Genomic DNA, 11,851 nt, shown 5'->3' with positions numbered 1-11,851 from the left:
TCCCGGAAAGGGTGGTCCCTTATGAAATCCCTCCAATTTGCTCTGTCACCCACCATTTGACTGCCCTCCCCCCTAGCTCACTCCCCCCTCCCTTATATACCTCTCAACTTCATCCCTCCACCTCATCCTTGGTCTCTCCCTCCCTCCACCTCATCTGCATACACTCTCTTAGTCATTCAGTCTCCATTCTCTCCATATGTCCAGACCACCTCAGTGTATTTCTCAGTGTAGTATGGTGATAGGATTTTTTAGAGATGATTTACAATTTTGTATGTGTGTCCACATATAAGGCAGCTAATTCATAGTGCATTTTTCTTCATGTATATTATATCTTTTATTTCTTTTAATGCAAGGAAGAAGGAACCAAAGGCTTGAAGTATGCAAGATTGTTCCTTCCAAGAAAAATGAAAACAAGATACCAGTAATAGACCAATTCAAGATGCCTTCATTATATACTAAATTTCATTCTAGTTTACTCCACCTACCATTACACAAAACTGTTACTGATGTAAAGTAGTAGCATTTCTCTATAGTATTGTACATTCATATAATTTACCTTAAAACAAGACAGTGCATCTGGTATGTTTCCAACTTTTTGTTTTTTTTACTGATGTGTTCATAAGTGAGATGTATAAATATCCCCACCATGTTATATTTCAGAAATGATGCACAAAACCCGAGAGTGACCTGGAGGAAGATGCCATCAGGAAGCTGTACAGTGTTATGTTTGGGCCAACCAGCAGGCCAAGGCAGACCTCCTGGTTGAGGTACGGGAGGTGATAATGCTGAACCGGGTGCAGTCAGTGAGTGAGCACCAGGTCTGTCATGTCAGTTTGTTTAGCAGCTCGTCACATTATCTGTACAGTACCAGGTATCTATATTTAACTCTCTCATGGCTGTGGATGTCTAGTATTCTATCCCTCGTCCCATACCACTCTTATAACCAATTTCTTTTGATTCCATTTTAGTACCCCGCTGCAGCCGTTTAGTTTTTACTAGTTTTCACTTTTCCTGTTGCAGTATAATATTGACTTGGTGAAATATTATTAGCCCATTTAATATGTTGACCTCCATCTTTTTGTACTCCTGTTTCTGTTTGATGGTTTGATTCAGTTTAGGAGTGATATTGCAGGCTAGAGGGATTGAACATATCCTTTGTTAACTGTTAAAGATTTTTTCAGGTGACTAAAACCATACCATAGTTGCATGAGTGAACTAAAGAAAATAAGTTCTGTCTATCTTTCTGTCTATCTATAGCCAGATGCCATAATCCAGCAAAGAGTGGCTGTTTGTCTTTGAGTTAGTTGTTTTACGGGGAGGGGCACTAACCCTCCATCAACTCCACTTGTTGACACGTAGGGAAAACGTATAGGTTAGTTATATGGTTACCACCCAGCGTTGTAAATGGTTTCCTGGCTTACAGGGCACCATTAGGCTTGTCACTCAGGTTGTCACTCAGTGTAAAGCCACCTGAAAAGGAAAGAAGAGTAATAAAAAGTGACAAGAAAGATGGAAGAAACAGGAAGAGAGAAGTACAGTCACAGATAAAGAAGGATAAGGGTGAAGAAGTATGCAGCACTACATAAAGTGAGTGGATGGTGGTAAGAAGTAGGAAGAGAGAAGGACAGACACAGAGAAAGAGTGACAAAGGTAAAGGAAGAAGAAGGCAGCCTACATTAAGTGAGTGAATGGTGGTAAGAAACAGGAAGAGAGGAGGGCAGACACAGACAAAGAATGATGAAGGTGAAGGAGTTAATGGTGATGAAATGAGTAATCAGATGAACTAAAGTGCTTCTGTTCCTGCAGATACAAGGGCCAGTGTGAGGACAAGTGGTGATGACATGGCTGAGAAGGTGGCTCTCTCCTCCATCAACATAAAACAAAAAAATAAGGAGTACGAAAAGGTAATATAAAAATATCAGCAAACATGCATGATCAGTGAGGAAGAATTGATTTAGGGAAGGTAAAAAGTATGTATTTTTAAAGTATAACAAAAACCAAAGCAAAATAAAGGTAACAGTGAAAAAGATGTCAGGAAAATAGAGTATAAACAGAGAGAGAAAAGAAAAAACAAATAGGAGGAAGAAGGAGAAAAATGGAGAAAAAAGTGAAGGGAAGCAGGGAAAGACAAAACAGGGAGAAAAATAGAGACAGGAGGAGGAAAGGTAGAAAAATTAGAAGATTAATAGAGAGAGAGAGAATATCCTCCATCATCATCAGGGACCCGAAACAGCAGCGGCAGTGGGATTATGTCTTCTGGTAAAGCTCAGCAGGTTAATACAGTACATAAGTTAATACACAGCAGGTTAGTACTCACAGCTCTCAAGGAGTGTATGTGTCTGCAGGTTAATACTGGCTTAACAAAGTAACTCAGACTGTTGGTCTCCATTTAATACTGGGGAACAGTGGTGTCAAAAAGTTATATCAGTTGTGCCAGTGCTTCGGTTGTTTCCCATGCTATTAAAGTTAACATGTCCAGTGAAGTTATGGCGTGAAAGCATCTGGGTAATTTCTGCCCTACCCCATCACTACTCAGCTTCATTGTGGCTTCAGATATCATCAAGAGGATTAGTGGGAACTGCCAGGGACTGGGGAACTGAGGCCTAGTACATCCTGAAATTTAGATGAATTCAGTAGGTGAGATAGTAAGGAATATGTTCATAGTCAGGGAATGGTGGTGGTAGAGTCTGCTGTACTCAGATATACATTAGCCTTTAACCATGACTGTACACTTCACAAGAAAATTTAGAGTGAAGTTATGCTGGGTTAATTGACTTTGTTGCTTTTGTAGTGAATATTTTTGTTTCACTACAGCTATACAGTGGAAGAAAAAAAAATCTTCATTAGTGTCTGAAGTATGACTCAAGCCTTATTTTATTGTTACCACCAGACAGTTGTGTTTAGCTTGAGGGAAACCTGATGGAGTGGAAGAGTTAATAACAAATGGTTGCTGCTTAACACACATCATCTGCCTCACTGTTGATTGTGTAGTCATTTACCATAGTCGTAAATTTGTACAAGTCATAAGTTTGATATTACCAGTGGACTTGCAGAGACACAGAGACATGGGAGTGAAGCTGCAGTACGTCCACTGTCGCCTGGTGAGCCTGGAGAGGGAGTGTGGCCTGGTGCTTAACCCTCATCTCACCCCCACCCCCACCCTCCTCACAGACACCCCAGTGGCATTGCCTGTACAAGACTTGGCAGGTTAGCATTAGAAATAGATAACCTAGACTTACCTAACATATCCTATCCAGTCCAAACATTAGCTAACCTAATCTCACCTTTATAACCCTATCCCACTCTATGCTAACCTGTTGAATCTAATCTGGTCCATCCTACCCTAATTTAACCCAGAGCTTCCTAGTCTATTGTAACCCAGATCATGTATGTTTTAATATTATGTACTCTCATAACCTCATCTGACATATATGAATCTAACCTAAGCATTATCCTAACATTAATTCTTACAGAAAATGGGGTGGGAAGGATCCATCTATCTATCTATCTATAGCCCGACGCCCTAATCCCGCAAAGGGTGGCCGCAGACAAAACGCCTCCAAGTCACTCTGTCACCCACCAATTGACTACCCTCCCCCCAACTCACCCCCCCCTCCAGATGCAAGAAAATAGAGTAATGAAAGTAGAACTGTCAACAAAAACAAAGTAAATATGTTTTCTTACCCTAAAAGCTTTCCTGAGTTGCCTAACAGTACTTTAAATATTGCATGAACAGTTCCTCTGCTAGGGATAAAACCAAATTGTCTCTTATTAATGTTAAGTCTCCTTGCTCATGCAGGCCAAAAATTTTCTCCTACAGCTACCTTGAATAAGAGCATCACCCTTCCCCTTATAAACATTCACAATATCACTGCTACATCACCAGATGCTTTCAGCATTTCATCTGCCACACCATACACACCCACAGTTTTCCCCGTTACCATTTTACCAGTTGCATTAGTGCAGTCTTAAGATGTGTCATTGGTGAAATAGCATCAGATTCAGTTAGTCATTATGCCATGCTTCCTCTTAAATGCATGCCCATACCAAGGCTGGTCATGGTAGTGCTGATAATATGTTCTGTGGATTGGAAGCTATAGCAGGAATCCTATGTACCAACTTGTCTGTCTACTCTCTGATCCCTAAATCCCATAAGGGATGGCTATAAACAAGGTACCCAAACCAGCTCATTACTTTTTGCAATTGCTGGAAACTGTAGGGAAGGACTAGCTGATGATGAATTTAATAGGTCATTTTTAAGTGCCCACTGCCATATCCCATTCTTGCAGGTTTGACAAGGTGTTGGTGGAGATGTACCAAGAACTGGAGCTGTGTGTCCTTGTCGGCTACCTAGCTTCATTCTGTGGTATGTCAGTTATGTGTTCATTTTGTGCATGCTGTTCATCTACAACAGTGTTTGCCCCATGCTCTGCTTTCTCTTTCCTTGCTTTCTGAACAATCCCTCACCTCATCTTGCCTTAGGTCAGAAAGAGAGGTCAGGATTATGAATGATGATGATGAGGAGGATGAAGATGAGGATGATAATGATAAGGAGCTGATGAGGAGTATATGATGATGATGATGAACCCTTCATTACAAGTGCAATCTGTAAGCACATACATTGAGTTTTCCCCTCTCAAAACATCAGCGGCTGCAAGACCCCAAAGCAATTATTTTTCTCATAACTCTGGCAACACAAAAGGTCTCCTCAAACTGAATATTTTCTGATAATAGAGGGAATACCATAGAAAGGACCATCATTTAGACCATCATATCAAAAGAATTTAAATTGCTGAAGTTACAGGTCTCTTTTTAAACTCTGTAAAATGCAAGAGTTAATCATTACACCCGGTCCGTCATGTATGCAAAAGGTCAACTCTGGAACTGTCTTCCTCCATCTGTATTTCCTACAGCCTATGGCCTCTAATCTCTCAAACACTTTGTGCCTAGTTGTCTTGCAGTGAATGGATCTCGAATTTTGGCTGTCTATCTTACTTTTTCGTGGAGGAAACAATCTTCCAGGCTTTTGGTTCCTTCTTCCTTACATTAAAAAAAAAAGTGGCATCAGTAAGAATGTAATATAGGGAGTTTTCATGTATCAGAAGGTTTTAAAAGTGTTCCCAAAGCAGAATAAAATTATATGGCAGAGCTAGTATGTAGTGTGGAAGGATCATCATATAGAGTTGTAGAGTTGTTATGGGCTGGTAAAGTTATAAGGGCAGGCCAGAGATAAGACACTTAGGGTGACACAGAAGACAGATGAGGTAGACAGTGGTATGGTGTAGGTTTGGTTAGTCGATGGTTGCAGACAAATCCACTTGACCAGTTCAGTGGCAGTTGGCAGGCCTTGAGTCCACCACTCCAAATGTATTTCCTACTGTCTTCCTATGTCAATATTTCCTACTGTCTTCCTCTGCCTGTATGTCCTACTGTTTTCCTCTGTCTGTATTTCCTACTGTCTTCCTCTGTCTGTATTTCCTACTGTCTTCCTCTGTCTGTATTTCCTACTGTCCTCCACTGTCTTCATTTCCTACTGTCTTCCTCTATATATCCTACTATATTCCTCTTTCTGTATTTCCTACTGTCTTCCTGTGTCTGTATTTCCTGTTGTCTTCCTCTGTGTTTTTCCTACTGTCTTCCTCTGTATATATTTCCTACTGTCTTCCTCTGTCTGTACTTCCTACTGTCTACCTCTGTCTATATTTTCTCCTGTCTTCTCCTGTCTTTATTTCTAACTGTCATCCTCTGTCTTTATTTCCTATTGTCTTCCCCTGTATTTATTTCTAACTGTCTTCCTCAGTCTGTATCTCCTACTGTCTTCCTGTCTGTATTTTCTACTGTCTGTCCTTCAAATGTAGGGCCAGCAATAACCAAGCCACTAAGTTTACAAGGGCTGGCTGTTGATGATATTGTGTTTCCCATCCACAGTGGCACCAGCAACAGGGCCTTGAAGCAGCTGCCAGTCGAGTCCATGCCACAGAATGTTGGCTAGGCCAGGCTGGTGCTGTTTGTGGCAGTGGGACATACAAACTGGCTGCTGGTGTGACTATCTTGGAAGTCATGCCACTCAGGGAAATATGATGAACACTGCCACTTCTCCCCTATGCTCATTTTTTAAGGTTAGTCTTCAGTTGGCCCTTGCCAGCAGTGTCCAACATCAGCCTATCTACCTATCTATCTATAGCCTGTAATCCAACAAAGGGAGGCCCAGACAAAATGCCTCCAAGTCGCTCTGTAACCCACCATTTGATTGCCCTCCCCCCAACTCACTCCCCACACCCAGCATCAGTAAGGATGTAATAAGCTGGTTTTGGCACTCAGTGTAACTCCAGACTTCACTAAATATTTCCTGCACCATGGCCAGTTTTAGTATGGTGGTTTTAAGAGGTGGCATGGTTTAATTGAATATCTCCCTCCTTCACTGCCCAGGTCTCACTACCATACAGCATTACACTCCTAACACATGCTGCATACAAAGACCCCTTAGCACGTAGGGAGAGTCCTCTCAATGTCAGGAGAGGCAAGAGCCCCCTGAACTTCTTCCAACTACTTCTCACCCTAGCCACAGAGCTAGCTCCAGCCCCACCTCCAGCACACAACATGTCTCCCAAATAACAAAAATCTTCCACACACTCAAGAGATTCACCAGCAAGTTCAGTCCTTTCACATCTGACAATCTCCACCTGCTCTCTCCAACACGCAAAATCAGCACTATCTCGCAGTCCACCTCTGATACCACTAAATCTCTCATGCACCCACCCATCTCAAACACCGCACAAGACGGAACCACCTCCCATGCCCCTGCAGCAAACCGCACATGGCCACTCTCCCTCGTCTTTGACAGCACTGCCACCAACCTCAGACATCATCACTTTTGTTCTATCTGCACTCACCCTCAAGCCCCTGTGCCCCATACTATCTCTCCACTTCCTAAACCTTTCCTTCGCCTCCCTTTCGCTCTCTGCAATCAACACCAAATCACCAGCACACAACAACTCCCACGGGAGTCCGTTTCTAAAGTCACGTGAAAGGGCCTCAAGTACCATGACAAACAACATGGGACTCAAAACTGACCCCCGATGCACACCAACATCCACGGAAAACTTATCACTCAAATCTCCATTCACTCCCACCTGGGTGTGAGCACCCACACACATAGCCATAACCACCCTAACCAGCCACTCCTCTAAGCCAAGCTTTCTCATTGCCCACTTCACCACCTCCCTAGGGACTTTGTCAAAGGCCCCCTCCAAATCAACAAAAACAAAATAAAGATCCCTTCTCCCACCAATACACTTTTCCTGAAGCTGTTGAACAATGAATACTGCATCAGTGGTCCCCCTACCTGCATCTCATCAATATTCACTCTTTCTCTAATCACACCTTCTAAAACTCTCTCCATTACCTTCATTATCCGATCCAAAAGCTCCATACCTCCACAATTTCACCCCTCCAGGGCACCACTCCTCCCCCTATACACACTTACAATTACACTCTTCAGCCAATCATCTGGGACAACACACTCACAAATAACCCCATTCATCAGGTCAGCGACCAACCCCACCCCCATATTGCGCGAGGCCCCCAACATTTCGGCAGTCAACCCAGACACACCTGCTGCCCTCCCCACCCTCACCCTGCCCACCGCCCCACTCACAGCAGCAGCACCAATCAAAGGCCAAGGGCCAGACACTGGATCTGCTGGCTGCAAACCCTCCCCATCCCAGTCAAACTCCCCACTTAACAACCAACCACAATGCTCCCTCCATGCATCTCCAACATCCCCACTGTTCACCACCAACCCTCCTTCATCATTCTTCACACACTGCTCACCTATAATATCCCGATTAACCCTCTTCACCTGACCTGCCACCCTAAATATCATATTTTTCCATTCCCCATGATTTAGATTATCAAATAAAAGTCTCTGTGACTCAGACTTTGCCCTGTATACCTCTCTTCTAGCCCTATGCTTGGCAGCCAAAAATTCCTCTTTGCTACCACCCATCTTCCATTCCCGGAAAAGCCTTTTCTCCTTAACTGCAGCTTCTACACCCTCATCTCACCACTAAGTTACTTTATGTCTTGGTAGTCCTTTTGTCCAACCGCATGTTACATCAGTAACTCTCAAGAGATTGTTCTTGAGGGCTCTGTACTGTTCATTAACGCCTCTGTCTACAGCTCCCTGTTCAGCCACCGCTCTCCTCATCTCGCTATAGAAGGCATCCCTTACTACTTGGTTTTTCAGCTTCCATATTTTCCTCTAGGTACATAAGTCCTCTTTTTCATCATTCGTTCTTTAAGCACCATATCACAAATCAATAGTTTGTGCCGCTGCACACACTCCCCACTTCCCACAACTTTAACATCCCTCACCAACCTCCTATCGGCCCTCCTAACCAGAAAATAATCTATCTGACTGCTATTTCCCCCAGACTCATACGTAATTAACCTACTGTCTCTTTTCCTAAAATACGTGTTGCACACAATCATGTCCGCTGCCTCCCCAAACTCGAGCATCCTTTCCCCTTCTGCATTCCTTATACCATATGCACATCCCCCATGCACTCCTTCATAACCTTGTGCTGCTTCACATACATGACCATTTAAGTCCCCTCCCAAAACCACTATCTCATCATCCCGCAACCTTATTTAATAAAGCCTTACCCAGGAAGGAATCAGGCAGCAGAGGATAGGACTTTTAATTACTGCCTTTCCCGTGCAAGGAGAACATCAGAAAATGCTTTTGGAATTCTTTCAGCCAATTTCTAGGTGTTTAGAACTCCTAGCATCATTTGGAATCTCATGGAGAGACAGGCTGACAAATGAGGAAGTGAAGGAATGTTGTGGTGTTGGTGTGGATGTGATACGAAGCGTTAGGAGAAACACATTAAGGTGGTTTGGCCATGTGGGGAGGATGGACAGTGAGAGACTGATGAGGAGAGTGTATGTGAGTGAGGTGGAGGGGGGGAGATGGAGGGGGACGCCAAGGATGAGATGGAGGGATGGAGTGGAGAGGTATAACAGAGAGGGGTGTGTGAGCTGGGAGCAGGGGAGTGAAATGGCAGGGGACAGAGTGACATGGAGGCGATTTGTTTGTGGCCACCCCTTACGGGATTAAGGCGTCTGGCAACAGACAGACAGACAGACAGATTTAAATGTTGGGAGTGAGCAGCCTAGCCTCGGGTACCTACGCTCCTGTTGGGGCAAAAGAGGATCGGAGTGTACCAAGAAATAATTTCGTCATTACTGATTAATTAACTGATTACTGAGAATACTGTAGTGGTAATAGTAGTAGCAGTAGTAATAGTAGTAGTAATAATTGTGATGGTTGTAGTAGTAGTAGCTGTTGTGATGGTTGTAGCCGTAGTTGTATAGAGAGACATTGATGTTTAATCTACACTGGCATGTTGGAGTCTTTATAAATGATACAAACAGATAGGTGTTGATATTGTATGAGGTGTGACAAAAAAGAAATGGGACTTTGGCTGCTAATGACACAATTCATCAGCCACACAGTAATGAAGTACATCATAGTGTTGCCCAACACCTCAGCACTGTATGAGAAAAGGAGCACTTCAATTAACCTATTATCTTTCTTTTCACAGGTGGTTTGGTAGCTCCTGTCAAGTGTCCTCTGTCACAGAATGAGCCTTGAGCAAAGGATTAACATCAAGTTCTTGGCTAACTTGGGAAAAACTCCAGCAGAAACCCTTGCCATGCTGAAGGATGTGTATGGAGAGGAAACAACGTCCCGTACACGTATCTGTGAGTGGCACAAGAGGTTCAGGATGGGCCAGGATGATGTGGAGGATGACCCAAATCCAGGACGTCCCTCAACAACAAGAAATGATGCCAACATCCAGAAAGTCAAGGAACTGGTGTGGAGTGATCGCAGACTGATGATCAGAATGATGGCTGAGCAACTGGGATTGAATAGGGAGTCAGTGAGGTCCATCTTATTGGAAGATTTGGGCATGCAGATTTGCACAAAGTTGGTGCCCAAACTGCTCTCCGAGGACCAAAAGACCCGCCATGTGGATGTGTCACGGGACATTTTGGAGCATCACCCCGCCACATCCTGAACTTCTTGTGCCACTCGTAGAAATGTGTACAGGACATTGTTTCCTCTCCCCACACATCCTTCAGCATGGCAAGGGTTTCTGCAGGAGTTTTTCCCAAGTTAGCCAAGAACTTAATGTTAATCCTTTGCTCAAGGCTTATTCTGTGACAAAGGACACTTGATAGGAGCTACAAAACCACCTGTGAAAAGAAAGATAATAGATTAATTGAAGTGCTGCTTTTCTCATACAGTGCTGAGATGTTGGGCAACACTATGATGTACTTCATTAATGTGTGGCTGATGAATTGTTTGATTGGCAGCCAGTGTCCCGTTTCATTTTTGTCACACCTCGTATGTTTATATCATTTATAAAGGCTCCAACATGCCTCTATAAACGATAAAACAGAGAGGTGTTGATATCGTATGTTTGTGTTGTTTATAAAGGCCCCAACTTGCCTTTATATATGATACAAACAGAGAGGGGTTGATATCATATCCACACATAATTAGTGCAGATTTAAAGACTGGATTTGGTAATGTGTACTGTATTGTAAATGAGCTTTTTTTCCTGTAGAACAGTAATGCCACTCAGGGATGAGTGAAGCTGGTCACTCTCATCTTAAATGTCAGGACCAACTTGCCTAGCCCCAGGGTCCTACACTTCTCATGGGGCAAAGTAGGACTAGATGATGAATGAATGAATGAGAACAGTAATGACTGGATGAGAATGAATGACTGAATGAAAAAACAGTAATGAGAAGCCGCACAGTCTGTTGCATAACACAAGCACAGTGGCTGCCCTGGATGCTGTTACCTTCAGCTGGATGTGGGTCTTCCAGTCTGCCTCAACGTTTTTCTTTAAAGTGTGTGTATGTGTGTGTGTGTTCTTACCTAATTGTATATTTACAGGAATGAGTCAGGCTCATACTGTTCTGTGTATTAAACCATTTTTATCATACATATCCATAAATTTGTGAATAGTTTTGGCACACGCTATTTCATTCAGTAGTGCATTCCACTGATCAATTGCCCTGTTTGGGAAACTAAATTTCCTTGCATCTTTATCACCTCTCTTTTTACATACATGTAGTTTTTTGCAGTGTCCTCTTGTTGATGCTTCCCCATAGGTTATATATTCATTTATGTCTATTTTCTCTTTCCCTGAGATGCATTTATATGGCATAATCATGTCTCGTCTTTACCTTCTCTCCTGTAGTGTTGGTAGATTCAGTTTTTCTAGTCTTTCTTCATAGCTTAGATCCCTTAAGCTTGGTACCCATCTTGTAGCTGCCCTTTTTACTTTTTCAGTCTTATCTATGTGTTTTTTGAGATGAGGATTCCAGACTACTAATGCATACTCCAGGGTTGGTCTGATGAATGATGTTATTATCTTTCTCAGTGTGTCTTCATTTATATATGTGAATGCTGTTCTCATATTAGTAAGCAGTGTATACTTGTTATGTAGCTTCTCACTGATGTGATCATCTGGAGATAGTTTGTTACTGATAATCACTCCTAGGCCCTTCTCCCTTTCTGATATGTGTAGGGTTGACCTTCCTAACTTATAATCCCAATCTAATCTTTTCTCACTTTTGCCACTCTTAATTACATGACACTTGTCCACATTAAATTCCATTTGCCATTTATTGCTCCATTGTGTGTGTGTGTGGGGGGGGGAGAAGAAACCAGAGGCAAGTGACTCTCTATGTTGTAGGAATGGCTCTGTTCCATTGGCTGAAATCTATGTAGTATTAACTCAGAATTTTCCACCCACAGAAGTTCAGGCCT

At 42.8% G+C, this 11,851-nt stretch overlaps 1 pseudogene; it reads left to right on the top strand.

Annotated features, from left to right (window-relative positions):
- The first annotated feature begins 9,719 nt into the window (after positions 1-9,719).
- LOC145389973 (protein GVQW3 pseudogene) lies at positions 9,720-10,085 on the top strand (annotated as a pseudogene).
- Positions 10,086-11,851: the final 1,766 nt, after the last annotated feature.

This window comes from Coenobita brevimanus, unplaced genomic scaffold (genome assembly GCF_032717465.1).
Source record: "Coenobita brevimanus isolate Jiangsu-jjx unplaced genomic scaffold, ASM3271746v2 jjx.HiC_scaffold_2672, whole genome shotgun sequence".
NCBI lineage: Eukaryota > Metazoa > Arthropoda > Malacostraca > Decapoda > Coenobitidae > Coenobita > Coenobita brevimanus.
Note: the sequence above shows the minus strand (reverse complement) of the source record. Positions and strands in the feature narration are given on the sequence as shown.